The sequence below is a fragment of the Magnolia sinica genome, chromosome 16 (assembly GCF_029962835.1).
Source record: "Magnolia sinica isolate HGM2019 chromosome 16, MsV1, whole genome shotgun sequence".
NCBI lineage: Eukaryota > Viridiplantae > Streptophyta > Magnoliopsida > Magnoliales > Magnoliaceae > Magnolia > Magnolia sinica.
In genome coordinates, this window is record NC_080588.1 from 56,852,856 (window position 1) to 56,873,058 (window position 20,203).

The 20,203-nt window shown below is 36.9% G+C and overlaps 1 non-coding gene across 1 annotated transcript; it reads right to left on the bottom strand.

The window, feature by feature from the left end:
• Positions 1-7,710: 7,710 nt before the first annotated feature.
• Positions 7,711-7,817, bottom strand: LOC131230097 (small nucleolar RNA R71). The gene has a single exon (XR_009163822.1). It is a non-coding gene; the product is annotated as a small nucleolar RNA R71 (small nucleolar RNA).
• Positions 7,818-20,203: the final 12,386 nt, after the last annotated feature.

Sequence of the window (20,203 nt, forward strand, 5' to 3'; positions counted from 1 at the left end):
TATGTCCTGGAGGGGGGGTGAATAGGACTGCCAAATTTAAAATAATAATAGCGGAATAAAATAATAAGATAGCTAAGAAAATGAAAGATAATAATTCACAATAAGAATGTAAAGCAATCACAAAATCTAGTTGTTCTAAGGACAACCTTTCACCATAACATGGTTGGGGAATTAAATTATTTCCTAGGGTTACAAGTAAAACAACAACCTGATGGTATTTTTATTTCTCAAACCAAATATGCTTTGAACTTGATTAAAAAGTTCAAATTTGAGAATGGTAAGAATTTTGATACTCCTATGAGTACGACTCTAAGACTCTCAAAGGACTCTACAGGTAAAAATGTTGATCCTAAATTATATCGTAGTATGATTGGCAATTTACTTTATTTAACTGCAAGTAGACCTGATATTGCTTTAAGTGTTGGTATTTGCACTAGATATCAATCTAACCCTAAAGAGTCACATCTAACTGCTGTTAAGAGGATAATGCGATATGTCGCAAGTACTGCTAAATTGGGTCTCTGGTATCCATATGATACTAGTGTTCAATTGGCTGGGTACTCAGATGCTGATTGGGCTGGTAATATTGATGACAGAAAATCAACCAGTAGTAGTTGTTTTTATATTGAAAATTGTATGGTTTCTTGGTTTAGCAAAAAATAAAGTTCTATATCGCTCTCAACTACTGAGGCTTAATACATCGCAATAGGAAATGCATGTACTCAACTTATTTGAATGAATCGTATGTTAAGCGATTATAGAATTGCACAAGAACCAATGATATTATATTGTGATAATTCCAGTGCTAAAAATATTTTTAAAAACCCAATCCAGCATTCATGTACTAAGCACATTGACATTAGGTATCATTACATTCGTGAATTAGTGAAAGAAAAGATGATATCTTTGGAATACATTCCTACCGAGACTCAACTTGCTGACATTTTCACGAAACCGCTCGACAAAAGCAGGTTTAATAAATTAACATTTGATCTTGGTATGTACAATTTAAATTGAATATTCATGCTTATTTGTATCATAATGTATATATATTTGATAATTTATTAATTTAAATTTCAAATTTTTATGAAAATTGCATGTTTATGTTGATACACGACCAGTCGAGGGCGTGCTCGACCAGTCGTGATACAACCAGACGAGGACGGTCCAAGACCGGTCGTGGAGCATACTGATCTCTTTAATTTGGAAAAAACCATCATCTTCCTCATTTCTTCTTTTCTCTCCAATAAGCTGTGGCACGACTAGTCGAACCCTACTGTTTGATTTGTTAAGGTTAGTGCATTTTTTCAGTCAATCTTGTAGATTCATGTTCTATTCTCTTCATTTTTATCATTGGAGTACTTGATTTTAAGCTTTGTTGAGATTTTGGGGTTTTTCTTCTCCATTTGCTGATCTAGAAAAACCCATCTCTACTTCCTTTGTGATTTCTTGTTGCTTTGAGTAAATGGATGATAGAGGGGAAAAAAAAACATCCCGTGGTCCATCTTCTTCTCGATCAACTCCTATTACTCGGCGTCATCTTCGGTCACCCAAAGATGATCCCTCATATGTGCGGGATTTGCGATTGCATAATATCATTGTTGAACGACCTGTTGATCTTGACCACATTGCTCCTTTTGGTATTCTTCCTCTTCTCCAACATCTTACATTGGGGTGGGCCTGCATACCAATCTATTGCACAGGCTATGCGTGTATCTCTGAATTTTCATCTGAGAATTTAACATTTAAAATTGATGCTAGAGAAGGTCCATTTGATGTAGACCGCCATCTAATTTCGGGTCTTGTGGACATACCTATCAACAATGAGGGTATTCCTATTCATACTTGAAAAATCCTCAGAATCGGAAAAATGCGTGCTCACTAGAGATCTATGTAATATGAATGTGCAATGGACTCATAAAGGGAATGCGCTCCCCTCAAAGTATTTGTTACCCAGATACAGAGTTCTCCACAGAATCTTTATTTCAAATCTGTATCCTCGTTCAGGTAACAAAACTGAACTGACTTCATTTATGGTTCGGGTTTTGCATTCTGTTATCTCTGGTACTAAAGTTTATCTTCCTTCATTGATATGTCATTCCGTCATTCAGTTTCGTCTCCATCCAGGTCATAGTGATATTTCCATTTGCCTATCTTATGGCTGTGTTAGCTAATCACATGTTAGTTGCTATGCCGGTTGGAGAGGCTCTTATCCATCATCTTATTTTTAACAATTTGAATATTAATAAGATGAAGTTGGAATTGGCTCCTGGCCAAGTGGATGTTGATGTTAGAGGAGCTGAAGCAGAGAATGATGATGAAGCTAACGATCTTCCTGATGATATTAATATGGATGATATCTTTGATGAACTTGAATCTGATTCTACTAATGATCCTGACTATGAGTCATCTGATTTTGATGCTCGTCTTCGTGCTATTGAGGAGAAGGTTAAGAATATGAATGTGGCCCATGATCTTCGGTTTAAATATATGCGCAAGTATCTTAGGCGCTTAAACAAGAGCCTTCATCAACTTGATCCTACCATACCTGTTCCTTCATCTGGATCTGATTAAGTGTTTTATCCTTTGGTCTGTATTAACTCTAATACTGTTTTTCCTTTGTTTGTGTGTGAACTTTATTTTTACTTCAGTTTGGTTAACTAACCTTTATTTGTGGAATTTGAACTGGTTAATGGTTTATGGACTTTAATTTGCTTAAATCTTGACTAGTTAATCCTTTTCTTACTCTTGTTTATTATCCTTTTCCATTTCTTTTTTGCTTCCTTTGTCATATTGTGACAAAAAGAGGGAGAAGATTTCAAGTAGTTTGGATTGATTGGAATGGATATGGATTGAAGGGTAGATTGAAGGGTAGTAACATTAATTTTTACGATATATATGTGTGTGCTACTCAAGGGGAGTAAATTTGTGCTAGTTAATACAACTGGTGCATGATTCTTTCACCAGGTTGTAACTGGTTCTCTTATATATGCTTAGTGCATGATTGCTAGTGCATGATTCTTTATTGAGCATGTTGTGCTTCTCTTATTATTTTTTTTGAGTGTGTTTTGTTACAAATTTGATAAAGAGGGAGATTATAAGTGCTATGGTTTTATGCTCCTTTGGTTTTCAAATTTTGTAGTGCCAAAACATCAATCTATGTCTTGTGTAGCTCATTGGTATCTATGATCAAGACATTGCATCACCTCTCTAAACACTTTGCTTCAAGTCAAAAACGAAGAACTACTTCAAACCATTTCAAGAAATGTCAAGTACAAGCTACAACGAAAGAAGTGATCTTGCTCAAAGACTCAAGTTGGTGTACAATGCAAGACGAAGTGTAATTCAAGCTCTAAAAGATCTCAAGCTCAATGTTACATCAAGTAGAGAGATCTCAAGCTTCACAATCTTCAAAGGTCAACTATCATCTGAAGAAATGAAGTCTCAATGTTCATACCTCACTTTCAAGGTATGATTGACCTTAAATTGACCTTAGGGTAGGTCATTTTGTATACATAATTCAAATTGAATTACTTTACATGTATTTGGACTGTTCTAAGACTAGTCCTGAACTCTGTTCGACTAGTCGTAGCTCTGGCTCGACCAATCTAAGAAATTCCTAGACCAGTCCTAAGTTGTTGCAATTTTTTTAAATTTTTTGGTTGAGCTAAGACCAATCCTGGAGACTGCTCGACCAGTCGTAAGAAGAGTGACGACTCGTTCCAGGACTAGTCATGGACCTTCGACTCAAACTCTAGCGACTAAATCTGGTGCCTCACGACCAATCGTAGGATGCTCACGAACGATCGTGGACACCCTACGACCAATCGTGAAACGGTTTTATCCGATCGCGCTTAAAATTTCAAAAATCTGTTCGGTCTACGACCAATCATAATGTCCTCAGGACCAATCGTAGATGCGATTTCTACAACTATATATAGAACACGAATTTCGAAGTTTCATATCGAATTTGAAGTAAACTCAAGGCATCACTCTGAGATAAGTTTGTGTTCATTTTTAAGCTACATTGTGCATATTTAATATTCTCTTTTGTTAGCTTTATTAATTTGATTTTGTTTCTATATTCCAATCTGAATTGAAAAGAGGAATTGTTATATTCCTTCTTCTTGGAATCAAAATCAAATATAGCTAGCCCAACTGGTTTAATTTAAAATTAATTAGAACCTAGAACCATTTCAAAGTGAGTATTGGATATTGAACTTTCACATTTGAACTTCTACTCCATTGGTTCTTCCGGGTTGCTACAAAAGGAGAAATCTAGGTATTTTATTGTATTGTAAATTTTCTTCATTTTGGTTTTTGTTTGAGATTAAGCCAGAAAAATCTCAATCTATTGGTTATCTGAGGAGAGCCAAGAAAACTCAGAAGTGGGGTTTTTGAATTGTGTAAGCCCATTGAAAGACACAATTGTGAAGGTTTTAGGTGAACCTGTGAAACCTATTTTCATAGTGAACGCTGATATCCCCTATGTGAGGATATTAAGAGTGGAGTAGCAATCTGTGTGGCTGTTGTTTAACAGTTGGTGAACACACAGGCGAACCACTATAATTCTTTGTGTATTGTGGTTTGAATGTTTGCTTAATTTCTATATCATTTATCATTCAAAATTGTGGGATGTATGTGTGGATGTGAATGTTGTAATATTTACATTTCAAGCACTGTGGGGAATGTTGAAATAGTTTAGATTTCAATTCTTGTTATTTCCTTTCTGTTCCTTTACAGTTTTAGCTTTTAATTCTCTAATTGTTCTAGTAAGGTTGTCCTGCCATAAACCCTTAGTTTTTATGGTGAAAGGTTGTCCTTAGAACAACTAGATTTTGTAATTGCTTTACAATCTGTATTGTGAATTATTATCTTTCCTTTTCTTGGCTATCTTATTATTTTATTCCACTGTTATTATTTTAAATTTGGCATAGTCCTATTCACCCCCCCCCCCCCCTCCCTCTAGGACATATAGCTAGGCCTTTTTAGAACGGCATCCCTGTGATCGAATGCAAGACGAATGATAAAAACAAAGATCAGGTGGGCCACATCGAAAGATAGCAAAAACCCATCCATCCTACCTAAATCCCACCACAAAGCTAATGGATGGCATGGATTTCTTAAACACCGAAGGAGGTGGGCCTCAAAGAAGTTTCTACAAATAGTAATACGCAAGAATGTGCGCATGCCCTGTTTTGTGTATGTTTAAGAAATCTGGGCGATCCGGGCATTGCGCATCAAAATCCGGTCATCAGGGACTTGATCCCGACCGTCCAAATCGGGACTAAGACATGTCCGATCCCTCCCACGTTGACGATAAGGAAGGAAGATGTGGAGAAAAAAAAAGGAAATACCTGCCTTTAACGCCAGCGTTCAAGGACGGTTTCCGCTGGTTTCAAGCAGTTGTACGACAGATTATCTCCACAGAAGATTGGTAATTCCGCACCGACCATAGATCTGATGGGCTAGAAGACATAGAATGACCAATCTGACCTATCTGTAGATGACCAAAGAGAAGAAGGAGGTCTAATGGTTGTGGACTGCAATTGCATTGCTCCATTTTCCCTGGTTATACAACAAAAGTTGCATAGGAAACTCGCATGCAAAAATAGAAACTGCGTAGGCAGATTCTCCGCGGAAGAAGTGCGAAAGCCTTACGCACGCAACCGCCCTTGTGCGTAAAGCTTCTTCACGCAGACCAACTCTCTAGCCACCATCTCCACTCGACCGACCTCCCCTGCCTATAAGTGTGAAGAGAGAGAGAGAGAGAGAGAGAGAGAGAGAGAGAGTTTAGAGTTTTTCTGGTTTTACTGTTTTTTCTTATGAATTTTTAGAGAGTTAGCCTAATCATGTTAAGATAAACCTCTTAGCTAGGGCTAAGAGGTGAAGCTTGTGGCCTGATGGGAAGGACTCTATGGCTTTGATTCATGTTTAGACTGAAATGATGTTGTTTATAGTTTAATTATAAGGAATGCTTTTAGTTTTTAATGGTTTGTTATGACTTAAATTACAATAGATTTGTGACGGCTTTGAGTATTTCCTTTTTATTATTTTGATTGTGAAGTTAGGAAGCCCTGTTGTTCACCATTGGCTCTTGGGCATGGTTGGATGATGGAATCCTTCCTAACATTCATACATCTTTTAGATTGGTTGTGGATTGGTTTAATTCTGTTGTTTACTTTGTCTCATGGGCATGGTTTTGTGATGGAATCAACTTTAATTCTCATACCTCTCATCTATTTGAAAACTAGATCAAAGGAAGTTCAGATTGAGTTTTAGTGATATATCTTCCAACTGGATGAAAATGGGACTCGAAGTCTAGTTGAGTTCATGAATCAAGCGTAGATCTCCCTGATCTCTACAAGTGGATCCTCTGAAATCCTAGCTTCCTACCTTTGAATTTTATAAGTTTAAGATTAATATTTCACCATTATTTTCTCATATTCACTTGATTTAGATTTCATCTTCTTGTAGTTCTAGTTCTGGTTACTTTCAGATTACGTACAAAGTTCAGTCCTTGTGGATTTGACCTCGATCTTACCGAGATTATTATTACATCACAATCCTATACTTGGGGTGTGAACAACGACCCTACACTTGGGGTTGTGAACAAGTTTTTGGCGCCGTTGCCGGGGATTGACGGTTACATTTTTCTGAGATTAGCTGTATTTAGAATTAGGTTAAGATTAGGATTTTTTTATCTTTCTAATTTTAGGTCTAGGTTTTTCTGATTAATTTTTAGAACCTAGGTTAGTTATTTCCCTTTTTAGAAACTTTTTCTACTTTTAGAAACTAACTTATCTTTCCTTTATCTTATTTTTAGAAACTTTCTAATTCTAGAATTTCTTTTATTTTTATAAACTTTCCTAATTTCTAATTTAGGTTTAGAGCTTTCCTAATTTGTTTTTAGAAACTTTCTATTTTTAGTTATTTTTAGAATTCTTCCTTGTTTAGAAAATAGTTTACTTTCTATCCTTAGACTTTCTATTTTTAGAAACTAACTTGTTTTGTTTTGTTTTACAGGATCTAACTTAGGAACTTCGAATTTGGTAACTTCTTTCCAACTCTTTTTCTCTTTCTTTCTAGATTTTTATTTCCTTTCTTTCTTTTAGGTTAGGTTTTGAATCTGAATTGAGGGCTGCGAGTGTTTCATGCCCAAGTGGGTTCGTGACAACACTCGATGTCTCTTGACTAAAGGATGATTGGTTGAGGGGTTGACTATCCATCGCAGGACTAGACACTGCTCGAGATCTCCTGAGTAATTAAAGTAATGGCTGCAAACCAACCTCTTCTACCCCAAACAGGGTGGAGGACATTCAGGATGAGAATGAGGTGCATCAAGCACCCCCGCCTCATACTTTACAAGATTATTTACAACCGGTGGGGGTGAGCACGCCCTCATGTATGATTTTTCCTGAGAATACGGGACACATAGATATCAAGCCAGGGGTAATTCAACTCCTTCCTAAATTTCATGGGCTTAAATCAGAAAATCCATATTTACATCTGAAAGAGTTTGATGAGATTATAACCACTTTATATTTTCCTAACGTGTCTGAGGACACAGTCTAGCTGAAACTCTTTCCCTTTTCTTTGAAAGAGAAAGCTAAGACGTGGTTGCACTCACTACGTCCTAGATCTATTAGCACATGGAATGATCTGCAAAGAGAGTTCATAAATAAATTCTTTCCACATCATAAAATGAATACCCTTAGAAAATTAATCATGAACTTCGCTTAAAAGGAGGATGAAACATTCTTCTAATGTTGGGAAAGGTTCAAGGATCTTGTCAGTTCATGCCCACAACACGGTTTTGAAACAGGCGCATTACACACTTTTTCTATGATGGACTGACATCTTCCATGCGCCAATTGGTTGAGACGATGTGCAATGGGGAATTTATGAATAAAAATGTTGATGATGTGTGGGACTACTTAGATAGACTTGCTAAAAACGCACAATCATGGGACACATACCCAAAATCAAGTACTACTTCTAAGCCCACTCAATCAAAGGAAAGGGGCGAAGTATACCTTCTGAAAGAGGATGATTATATCAATGCTAAAGTGGCTAATCTCATAAAGAAATTCGAGGCCATGGAATCAAAGAAGGATAAGGGTAAGGAAGTTGTTTGCGGTATTTGTGGTTGCAACAGTCACACAACTGAAAAGTATCCAACTATATCCGCCTTTTAAGAGGTACTGACTGAGCAATCCAATGCTGTAAATAATTATCAAAGACCTTTCAATGGACCTACCTCCAATACATACAATCCTGGTTGGAGAAATCATCCAAACTTCAATTGGAAGAATGGACAAACGGCTACTCATTAAGGTTTCTTCAATCAAACTCTAAATCAAGGGAAACCTCAAGAGGATCCGGTTCAAAAACATATTCGAGAACAAGAGCTACTCAATCAGAACTCAGCACAAACATTCCATAATATTCATACAGTATTAGGAACGCTTTCGTCGTCTATTTAAAGGATAGAGTCACAATTAACAAGTAGAGGAAAGGGGATGCTTCCTACTCAACCTCTCCCCAATCTCAAACCGCAATATGAAATAAGTGACCCCAGCTCTTCAAATCAGATGGAACAAGTTAAATCCATCACCACTCTTAGGAGTTGGAAGATCATTGAAAAAACTATTTCGATTATGGCCAAAAAGCCTAAGGACCCAGAAGTGGACAAAGATGATGGATCTAGCCATGCTCCACAGGAATTAGAACTAAAACCTCAAGGGAAGCCGGTTGCTCCATTTTTCCAACGGTTGGTTGCACTAAAACCTCTATCTAACTCTCAAGATATTTTAGAGCTATTGAAACAAGTGAAAGTCAACATTCCTCTACTTGATGTCGTGAAATAAATACCTTCATATTCCAAATTCCTAAAAGACTTGTGTACGACCAAAAGAAGACGGAATATTTAAAAGAAAATCTTCTTGACTGAGAAAGTGAGTGTCATCCTAAAGCAAGATGTGCCGCAGAAATTCAAAGATCTCGGTAGCCCAACCATATCATGTGTGATCGGGAACTATCAAATTGAGCACGCACTTCTTGACTTAGGAACGAGTATCAATCTGATTCCCTACTCGGTATACAAACAGTTAGGTTTTGGTGAATTAAAACCCACCCTAACCACACTACAACTTGTTGATCCTCTGTTCGTGTATCGAGAGGGATAACTGAGGATGTGTTGGGCCAGGTCGACAGATTTTACTACCCTGTAGATTTTATCATCCTGGATACTGAACCCATCGGTAACATGAGCACTCAGATTCCCTCCATTCTTGGTCGCTCATTCCTTGCCACCTCAAACGCAATTATCAATTGCAGGAATGGTGTTATGAGTATGTCTTTCGGGAAAATGACATTAGAAATGAATATCTTTTTCAACACAAGCAGACGATGAGAGGATGATGACGATTTCGATGACATTAATATGATTGACACTTTCAAAGAAGATAGGACACATTTGACCTTATCCTCTGATCTTCTAGAGACGTGATTGGCCCACTCCCATGATTTTAATGATGACATGATTAAGGAGACGTGTTCCATGCTTGATGTTACACCGGTACTTGAAGTTAACCGGTGGAGGCCATAATTTGAAGAGTTGCCCCAAATTGATGAAGTGCCTCTACTGTCTAACCTTAAGCCACCGAAGCTTAACCTAAAATCTTTGCCCTCTGAATTGAAATATACCTATTTAGGTCAAGATGAGACATACCCGGTGGTGATTTCTGCCCACCTGGAGAAAGAACAGGAGAGTATGTTCATATCTACTCTCATTGAGCACAAGGGAGCCCTTTGTTGGATAATTACGGACCTCAAGGGAATTGACCCTTCGATTTATACTCACCACATTTATCTTAAGGGTAATGCGAAGACATCTTGGTAATCACAACATAGACTAAATCCAAACATGAAAGAAGTGGTTAAGGTCGAGGTTCTTAAACTATTGGATGTGGGTATCATATACCATATATCTGATAGTCAGTGGGTGAGTCCAACTCAGGTGGTTCCTAAGAAGTCCGAAATCACCATCGTAGCCAATGCCAATAATGAACTCGTGCCAACTAGGGTCACTATTGGTTAGAGAATGTGCATTGGTTTTAGGAAGTTGAATACCGTCACGAGGAAGGACAACTTTCCTTTGCCCTTCATTGATCAGATTTTGGAAAGGTTAGCTGGTCATTCCTATTACTGCTTCCTTGACGGATATTCAGGCTACAATTAGATAGAGATAGGACTACGCTTACATATCCTTACAGCACCTTTGCTTATCGAAGGATGCCATTCAGACTATGTAATGCCCTTGCCACCTTTCAACGATGTATGATGAGTATCTTTTCTGATATGGTGGGGCAAGATCTAGAGGTCTTCATGAATGATTTCTCTGTCTTTGATCCATCTTTCAGCGAGTGCTTAGAGAGTCTTAAATGTGTGCTGAAAAGATGTGAAGAAAAGAACTTGATACTTAATTGGGAGAAGTGTCATTTCATGGTTCATAAGAAAATTATCCTTGGACATATCATCTCGTCCAAAGGAATCGAGGTTGATAAGGCTAAAATTGATCTTATCTTTAACCTACCTTCACCCAAGAACATACGAGACGTGCGATCCTTCTTTGGACACGCCGGGTTTTACAGACAATTAACAAAAGACTTTAGTCTCATCTCTCGTCCTCTATGTAATCTACTTCAAAAGGATACATCATACGAGTGGATTAAACCATGTCAGGAAACTTTCATTAAGCTTAAAGGCATGTTGACCAGTGTACCTATCATACAGCCACCCGACTGGAGCATTCCTTTTGAACTTATGTGCGACGCGTCTACTTATGTTCTTGGGGCGGTTCTATGCCAGAGAAAATATAAGAAACCCTACGTTATTTATTATGTGAGTAAGACTCTAAATCATGCCCAAGTGAACTACTCGACTACGGAAAAGGAGCTCTTAGCCATAGTGTTTGCTTTGGATAAATTTAGGTCCTACTTAATTGGATCCAAGATCATCATTTATACAGATCATGTGGCACTCAAGTATCTTCTTGCTAAGAATTATGCTAAGCCCCACCTGATACGATGGATCCTCCTGCTCCAATAATTTGATCTAGAAATTAAAGATAAAAAGGGAGTAGAGAACGTAGTGGCTGATCACCTTTCCTGCCTTGATCCCTCTGATTCCCTTGAGACGACTCATATTAATGACATGTTCCCTGACGAACAGGTGTTCAAAGTCTCCCATTCACCTTGGTTCACTGATATTACTCATTATCTTGTCACATGTTTTATACCAACACATGGGACTGCGCGAGATAAGAAGAAATTTTTCACCGAGGTGTGCAAATTTTCTGGGATGATCCATATTTTTTTAAATATTGCCCAGACCAAATCTCAAGGAGATGTGTGCCGGACGATGAGCATCAAGGTATCATCTCCTTCTATCACTCACAGACCTGTGGTGGTCACTTTTCTGCTAAAAAGACCACGGCTAAGATTCTGCAATGTGGCTTTCACTGGCCCACTATGTTTAGGGATACTTATGAGTATTGCAAGGCTTGTGAGCATTGTCAGAAGTTAGGAGCATTGCCCTGTCGAAATATGATGCCTTTGAACTCCATTCTTATTATAAAAGCATTTGATTGCCGGGGCATCGATTTCATGGGACCATTCCCCCAATGTTTTGGGAATCTATATATTTTGCTCACCGTAGACTATATCACTAAATGGGTCGAAGCGATTTCATATCAAAATAATTACCATCGCACAGTCATTAAATTCCTAAAAGAGAACATTTTTTCCCGATTCGGAATGCCTCGAGCTATCATTAGTGATGGGGGCTCACACTTTTGTAATAGACCATTCAAGAGTTTAATGAAGAAATATGGTATCTCTCACAAGGTGAGCACCCCATACCACCCACAGACAAGTGGGTAAGCTGAGATTTCTAATAGGAAAATCAAACACATCCTGGAGAAAACGGTTAACCCTGACCGTAAGGATTGGTCAATCCGATTGACCGATGCCTTATGGACTTACCGCAATACATTTAAGACCCCTATTGGAATGTCTCCCTTTAGACTTGTCTATGGGAAGGCTTGTCACTTGCCTGTGGAGTTGGAACATAGAGCCTACTGGGCGATCAAAAATCTAAATTTCAATCTAGACGATGCTAGCTCGCTACGCAAACTTTAGTTGAATGAACTTGAAAAAATTCAGAACGATGCGTATAAGAACTCGAGAATTTACAAGGACATGATAAAAGCTTTTCATAAACAAAATATTCTGTGAAAATCATTCACACTAGGTCAAAAAGTCCTTTTATATAATTCTCGATTACATCTTTTTCCAGGTAAGCTCTGATCTCGCTAGACCGGTCCTTTTACCATTATCAATGTTTATCCTTATGGGACCGTCGAGATTCAAAATCCTAACAATGGCAATGAGTTTAAAGTGAATGGACATCAATTAAAGACATTTGTTGAGAAATTTGATTCAGAGGACATGTCCATGCCTCTGAATGATTCTGTTTATCAGGATTGATCTCCTAGTCTGATGGAGGTATAGATAGGTTTATTACGTTCATAGGACTAGGGTAGTTTGCTTTTTATCGATCTAAGTTAGTCGGCTTTATGCCGTTAGGTTAGTTTGTTTTTCCGTTGTTTTAGGATAGTTTGCTTTTGTTGGATTAACTCTTGTGCCGAACCGGCTTCACACTGAAATCTCTTTGGGAAAAAGTCACTTAATTCCGTCATCAGGTTCTATCTTTCCATCACCTCTCCTTTACTTTCATTGTCTCTTGTGCATTGCATGCATATATCTTTTACATTGAGGACAATGTATATTTTAGTTGGGGATGGGAGATTAGATTACCTAATCAGTGTTTTCTCAGTCTTCAGATCAGTGTTTTCTCAGTCTTGAGCAAAAATTGTGAAAAATTTTAAAATTCTTTCTGAAAATTCTTGTGAATTAGAAGCGATTTTGACAGTCATCTTGATTTTAAAAGTATAAGATATGTAATGTTGGTAATTTATGACTCTTGGATTCAGCTATCTGTTAGATTTCATAGTTAAGTCGAATTGTTAATCCATGATTAGACATTTTAAACATTGATTGAATCATGATTTCACATGTCACACCTAGCTTACACATTAAGGCTTTAGTTCGATATTGAATTGTTAACTTGGTGATCATTAAGCATGGAAGGAACCAACTTGGGGAATTTGTCCATCATGTTCAAAGAAAAAATAATACTTAGCTAAAAAATAGTTGTCTTCAGAAAGCTGTTTAATGTCCTATTTTAATCATGTTTTTGGTTGCAAGGTGAATTTAGGAGCTTAAATTTAAAAGAGTTCTAAAATCCTAGATTTAATGCTCAGAAATCACCAAGGCAAGGGACGAACCCCAGGGGACAGAGATCAAAGAATTTACATGCCAGAGATCTGAGAAAATTAAGTGATTGAAGTTCAAGTGGCCTGAAAGTCGTCCTAAATGCAAGATCATAGGGTTCCCACCATCCGTTCGGCTCAAAACTTTATATCTGACCTAAGGATCCTAAATTAACCACACACGTCGAATTTCAGCCATTAGATCTTTGTGGAAGTGACCCAACGGATAGATCATCCCATAGATCATCAATCTGGCGCCCACCTGAACTTTGGATATGCTTCAATTTTGGTCTCAACCCCTAAAATTAGGTAGGAAGGCAGATGGACGGTGCAGATTTCCCATGAACATCACAGTGGACCCCACATTCAATAGTGTATGTACACTGCAAGAGTACACCTGCGCGATACAAAACCAAGGATTCAGTCAAACCGAGTTTGACCCGCAAAAGGCAAAGCCTTTCCATTTTTCCCGCCGCAGGGAATTCAAATGGAAGCCACTGATCTTGTTCATGGCCCATCCAATGGGGCCATGTGAACGATCTGCCATCCTTCAGAAGCAGAAAGGATTTCTGACCAAGAGCCAGTAAACCTCGTCGGATACAAATTAGAGATCAGACCACACTCTTCCGGACGATCAGATTGTCACCGTGAGATCAAGCCGATGGGCCACATCGAACGTAAGTCGAAAGCCTTCTCCCCTAGGACAAGATTTCAAGAGAAACCTAACAGAAGGAATGGATTTATCAAAACACCAGAGGAGGTGGGCCCCACAGAAGTCTCCACAAACAGCCATACGCTGGAACGTGCGCAGGCTCTATTTTGCTGTCGTCTGAGAAATCCGGGCGATCCAGTGCATTGCGCACCACAAGATCACGGGACGTGAGTCCCGATTCTGCCCCAGACGTCGGATCAGGAAGGCCTGATTATTGGGCCCCATAACAACCAATACATGTGAGCTGTTTTCGCGTTTTCACTACGCAGAACAGAGTTGCGCAGTCTGGTTTGTGCATGCACTGGCCTCCGCTGGGAACTGTTGCAGCCCACTTCTACGATCCGAATGCATGATCTGAACCATCTAGATGATAGGGAAGGGGATTTCGTCTGTCCCCATGCTGACAGATGGGATCGGAGGTAAATCAGTGGACAACAATCAGCGTCCGATTGTACCTGTGTAAAAACAGGATACGCAGGAATGAAATCTAACTCCTGGTTGGAACGTGACTTGTGCACTAATTCTTTCTATAAATAACACCTCTCCATTCGACTGAGAGGGGCATCTAATCAGACGTGTGAAGAAGAGCAAGAAAGGGAGAGAGGATCGGCTGGCATCAACAGGAGTCTTTTTCTCTTCTTCTTAATTGGTTATTTATTTATTTTTTTAGAGATTTCTTTTAGCTTGATCATGACTATGTCAAGCTAAACCTCTTAGCTAGGGCTTAGAGGTGAAGCTTATAGCGTGATGGGAGACTTTCCTTTATGCCTTTTGATTTAATTTTGATTTATGAACTCTATCTGATTCTAGTTTAATTATAAAGAATGCCTTTCGTTTTTAATGGTTTATTGTGACTTAAATTATAATGGATCTGCGATGGCTTTTAGCATGTCCTTTTCATTACTGTGATTATGAAGTTAGGAAGCCCTGTTGTTCACCATTGTCTCATGGGCATGGTTGAGTGATGGAATCCTTCCTAACGTTCATAACTCTTTCAAATTGTTTGTGGATTAGTTAAATTTTGTTGTTTGCTTTGTCTCATGGGCATGGTTTTGTGATGGATCAAGTCTAATTCTCATACCTCTTATCCATTGATGACTAGATTAAGGAAAGTTCAGATTTGATTTTTAAGATTATATCGAGCATAGATCTCCCTGATCTCTACAAGTGGATCCTTGGCACCCTAGTTTCCCACCTTTGAATTTCATGAGTTTTAGTTAAAAAAATTCACAATTATTCCTGATTTAGATTTCATCTTCGCCTAGTTCTAGTTCAAGTTACTTTCAGATTACGTACAAGATTCAGTCCATGTGGATTCGACCTCGGTCTTACCGAGATTATTACTACATCGTGACCCTACACTTGGGGTTGTGAACAATTCGTGACAAAGGGGGAGTAGAAAACGTAGTGTGTAACCACTTGTCTCGCCTTGTACTTTTCGATTCTATGTAGATGACACCCATTAAAGATACATTCTCGGATGAACAATTGTTCTTAGTCTCCCAACTACATAGGTATGCTCACATTACTAATTATTTTATCACAAGTAAAATTTTTACTTATTAGACTCTGCAAGATAAGAGGAGATTTTTTGCCAAGGTACGCAACTTTTTCTGGGATGATCCATATCTATTTAAATATTACCCAAACTAAATTATTAGGAGATGTATTCCTGACCATGAATCAACTGACGTTATCTCCTTTTATCACTCTCACTCATATGGTGGACATTTTTCCACTAAGAAAACTACGATTAAGATTCTACAGTGTGGTTTCCACTGGCCTTCCATGTTTAAGGATACCCTTGTATTCTGTAAAGCCTATGAGCGTTGTAAAAAATGAGGTCAAATTTCTTGTAAAAATATGATGCAATTGAACCCAATTCTGATTGTTGAGGTGTTTGACTATTAGGGCATCAATTTCATGGGACCATTCCCCTCATCGTTTGGATATATTTACATCCTATTGGTTGTGGATTATGTTTCAAAATGAGTGGAAGCAATTAATTGTAGAACCAATGATCATAAAACGGTTCTGCAATTTTTAATTGAAAATATATTGTCGAGATTTGAGATGCCCTACGCCATTATCGGTGATGGAGGTTCTCACTTTTGTAATAGGCCTTTTGAAAATCTAATGAAGAAATATGGTATTACCCATAAAGTGAGTACTCCTTATGACCCACAAACAAGTGGAATAAGTGGGCAAGTTGAAGTGTCAGATAGGAAAATTAAACATATCTTGGAAAAGACAGTAAATCCAGATAGTAAGGATTTGTCTCTATGCGTTGTGGGCTTACCGTACTGCATATAAAACCCTTATTGGAATGTCTCCTTATAGACTTGTCTACAAGAAAGCTTGTCATTTACCTGTGGAGTTGGAACATAGAGTTTATTGAGGTATAAAGAAATTCGACGTCAACTTTGACAAGGCTAGCTCGCTACGTAAACTCCAGCTTGTTGAGTTTGAGGAGATCTGGAATGAAACGTACAATAATGTGAGAATTTACAATGAAATGCTGAAAGTATTCCATAATAAGAATATTTTCAAGAAGTCATTTGAAACAAATCAGAAAGTTCTCTTATACAATTCTCAACTCCATTTATTTTTAGGTAAATTGAGATCCAGATGGATCAACCCTTTCATTGTTATCCGTATGGGGCTATCAAAATTGAAAATCCTACGAATGGCAATGTTTTTAAAGTTAATGGGCAAAGATTGAAGCCATTTGTTGAGAAGTTTGTTTTAGAGGAAGAGTCCATACCTCTGGAAGATCCTATTTATCAGGACTGATCATCTAGTCTGATGAGATCCCTCTCCATTACCTCCATAGATTAGTTTCTTTAGTAGATTATGTTGTTTTGTTCTTTTTCTCTTTTATTTTTTCTATGTTGCCGACTTAGAAAAATCAAGTGCTTTTGCTCATTCATCGTTTCAAGTATTCTCTACCCTCTACTTATTACATTTTAGTTGTTCTCATGTTGTTTTTATTACATGACATTTTTTACATTGAGGATAATGTATCATTCAGGTTGAGGGTGAGTTTTCTTGTGAAAAGTTCAAGTTCTTCGATTTGCTAAAACTTTTGTTGTTTCATGCTGAATTTATATATATATATATATATATATATAGATAGGAAGATGATTTATGTGTATTCATGTGATTTGAAGTAGTCTGAATATAAGATTAATAAGGCACTTAGTGATATGAATTGGAAGTCTAGAAATTGATATATTTGTAAATCTCATAATTGAGTTCTTTCAGTAATTTTCTGATGGAATTTGTAAGCAATGATGAATCATGAATTTCACAATTCACATCAAGCTTTCACTACTAAGGTCTAAGTTTGATACAGTATATGATAACCCGATGGTTGCCTAGAGTGTAAGGAACCAAGCCTGATGAACCTTGACTGTATAGTTCATTTGTTTCTCTTAAAAAGAAGAATACATCGAAAAGGGCTACCAATTGAAAAAGAAAAGAAAAGAATGGAATATTTAAAAAAAAAAAAAAAGTTGTCTATGAAAAAGAAGAATGATTGATATATGGACATTCAAAAAAAAAATGAAGAAGAAGATTGAATAGTGTGAAAGCCATCGATGTGAAAAAAAAAAAATTTTGAGTAAACTGAATTTTTATTGGATATCTAGTGAGGTTTTTACTCAATGCCTTTGGTTGATCTTCTCACTTTTAGGTAGTTATTGGTGTTATCAATACGGTAGAGGGTTGATCACTTATTGGTATAAAGTTAGATATTCACTGAGCACCATGGTACTCAATGTTTGGAATTTTCCATTGGATGATTAATGTTTTGAACTCATGACAGATTATTTGTTAAGTTTACTGGAATCTAGATTGTGATTTCCCACATAAGTTTTGTAAGAGGTTATATGAATATATAGAATATTTTCTTCTAAAAAGGATTTTTAGTCTTGGATATTTAAAATGTTTTTGCATGTTTTGCTCGAGAGTAGCAAAATGCTGGTGGGAGAGTGTGATAAGTGCTAAATATTGCATATGTATACATAGTTTAACATCATTTTTCCTTATATAAGAATGTTAAATTGGCCTTATTAGATTAATTTTTAATGTGTAGAAGAATTTAGACGTCTAAGATAAATTCAAGTCTTTAATGCGGATTAAAGCCCAAAGAAGATGAAGATTGAGTAATTGAAGAACTGAAGATTTAAAGAGATAAGGATCCAAAGGAAACAAGTACCTGGATGGAAGATCGAAGATCAAGTGCATTTAAGTGAAGTGAAGAAAAATGACATTTTTTGATTCAATTGAAGTCAATCGATCGAGAAAATCCAAAATCCTTATTTGGTTACTGGACAGAATTGAGCATCTTTGATTCGATCGATGAGATCTTTAATTCAATCAAGAAAATACCAAACTTTTGAAATTACTTACTAGACAATTTTTGCTATTTTCGATTCGATCAAAAGTTGGTTCGATTGAATTGACGGGTCTTTGATTGAAATTGATTGATCGAAGGCTTAATCGATGGTTTGCGTACGTGCGTGAGTTTTATAGTCGGTGAAAATTTTTTCTATTTAAGAAGGATTTCTAGACGAGTTTAAAGGACATCATAGGGCTTGGAGAGAGAGAGAGAGAGAGAGAGAGAGAGAGAGAGAGAGAGAGAGAGGAGCTTCGTCAACACCTTCCTTCTTCAATTTCTACTTCAATTCTAATTTCTTTTCTATTTTTCTTTCCTTTTTAGATTAGATATTAGCTTTGATTGGATAATCTCTTATCTAAGGTTAAGGGGTGAATATTTTGATGAATTCTTATAGTTAATTCATTTTTAATTCAATGATAATAGTTTGAATGATAAATTAAGAATGTTTTGATTGAATTCTTAGTATTGGTGAAAGTTTTGATCTGTAAAATCCCTTGATCTATTATTAACTCTGGGTATAATAAATGCTTGGAATTTCCTACGATCAAATACTTAGTTCCTCATGAGAAATCGATCAATTGTGTTCATGCCTTGTTTGGATATTATAAATTGGTTTAATTATTCTATATTCCAATTGGAAGACATCCTTATTCGATTCTAATTGTTTTATCAAAGTTGAATTGGTGAATTACTATAAGGGTTTGTTAAAAGTGGATCACTGGAGTCATAATTCACATTTATTAATTGTTTCTACATTATTCCAATTTTCCCTAATAGGAATACCTAGATTTCTATTCATTTTTTAGCTCTAGTAGTATTTTTAACCAATTCAGTCATTAAGGATTGACCTCGGTCTTACCAAGTATATACTACTTTGCAACCCTGCACTTGGGGTAGTTAAGATCAACACCTTCAGAGGTGTTGTTTCTCCCTTCTACTGAGTTCTCCAAGCTCCTCGAGTGTTCCCCTTTTGCCTCCAATGAACTTCCAACTACAAGCGTACCTTCTGCATTCTTCCTCGCCCCTCTTTCTGGCCATTCTATGATAAATATAAAAGATATTTAGAATTCAAGTTATTAGGAAATTAGTTTTTTACCACTAATTGGGAAATCTTTGTATCTTGTAGTCATATTCCTATATGCTAGTTCTCATATTGATACAAAGTTTCTTCCTAGGCCCTCAAGTTATCTGAAATCTAGAGCTCTGATACCAATCTGTCACACCCTCAAAACTAAAACTAGGGTTAAGGCTAACTATAGCCTCAAATTTAGAGTCATGATTGGGGTTAAGTCATAAAATAATTATTCATCACACAATCCACATCCAAACCATAAAAGATAAAACAATAACTACTTGAATTATTCAATTTAATGAACTTCCATCATCCACCATTTTCTCAAATGCTCAAATCAATAGAAAATATAATTAATAAAAAACTACTAATGTTTATTTCCATCATCCATCTAAAGCAAATGCTCCACACTATTAATCTCATCCGACCAACTCGTAGCATCTCTACCTGCCCCTTAGTATGTGGTTTTTCCATCGATAAATAGTATGAGCAAAAATAGCCCAGTAAATAGTTCTGAATATAAGAGATCGATAATTTTACAAATATAAAAATTTAAGGAAAAATAGATGAAAAATGAGAGTAATAAGCATGATTCAAGATATAAATTTCCAACTTAAAACT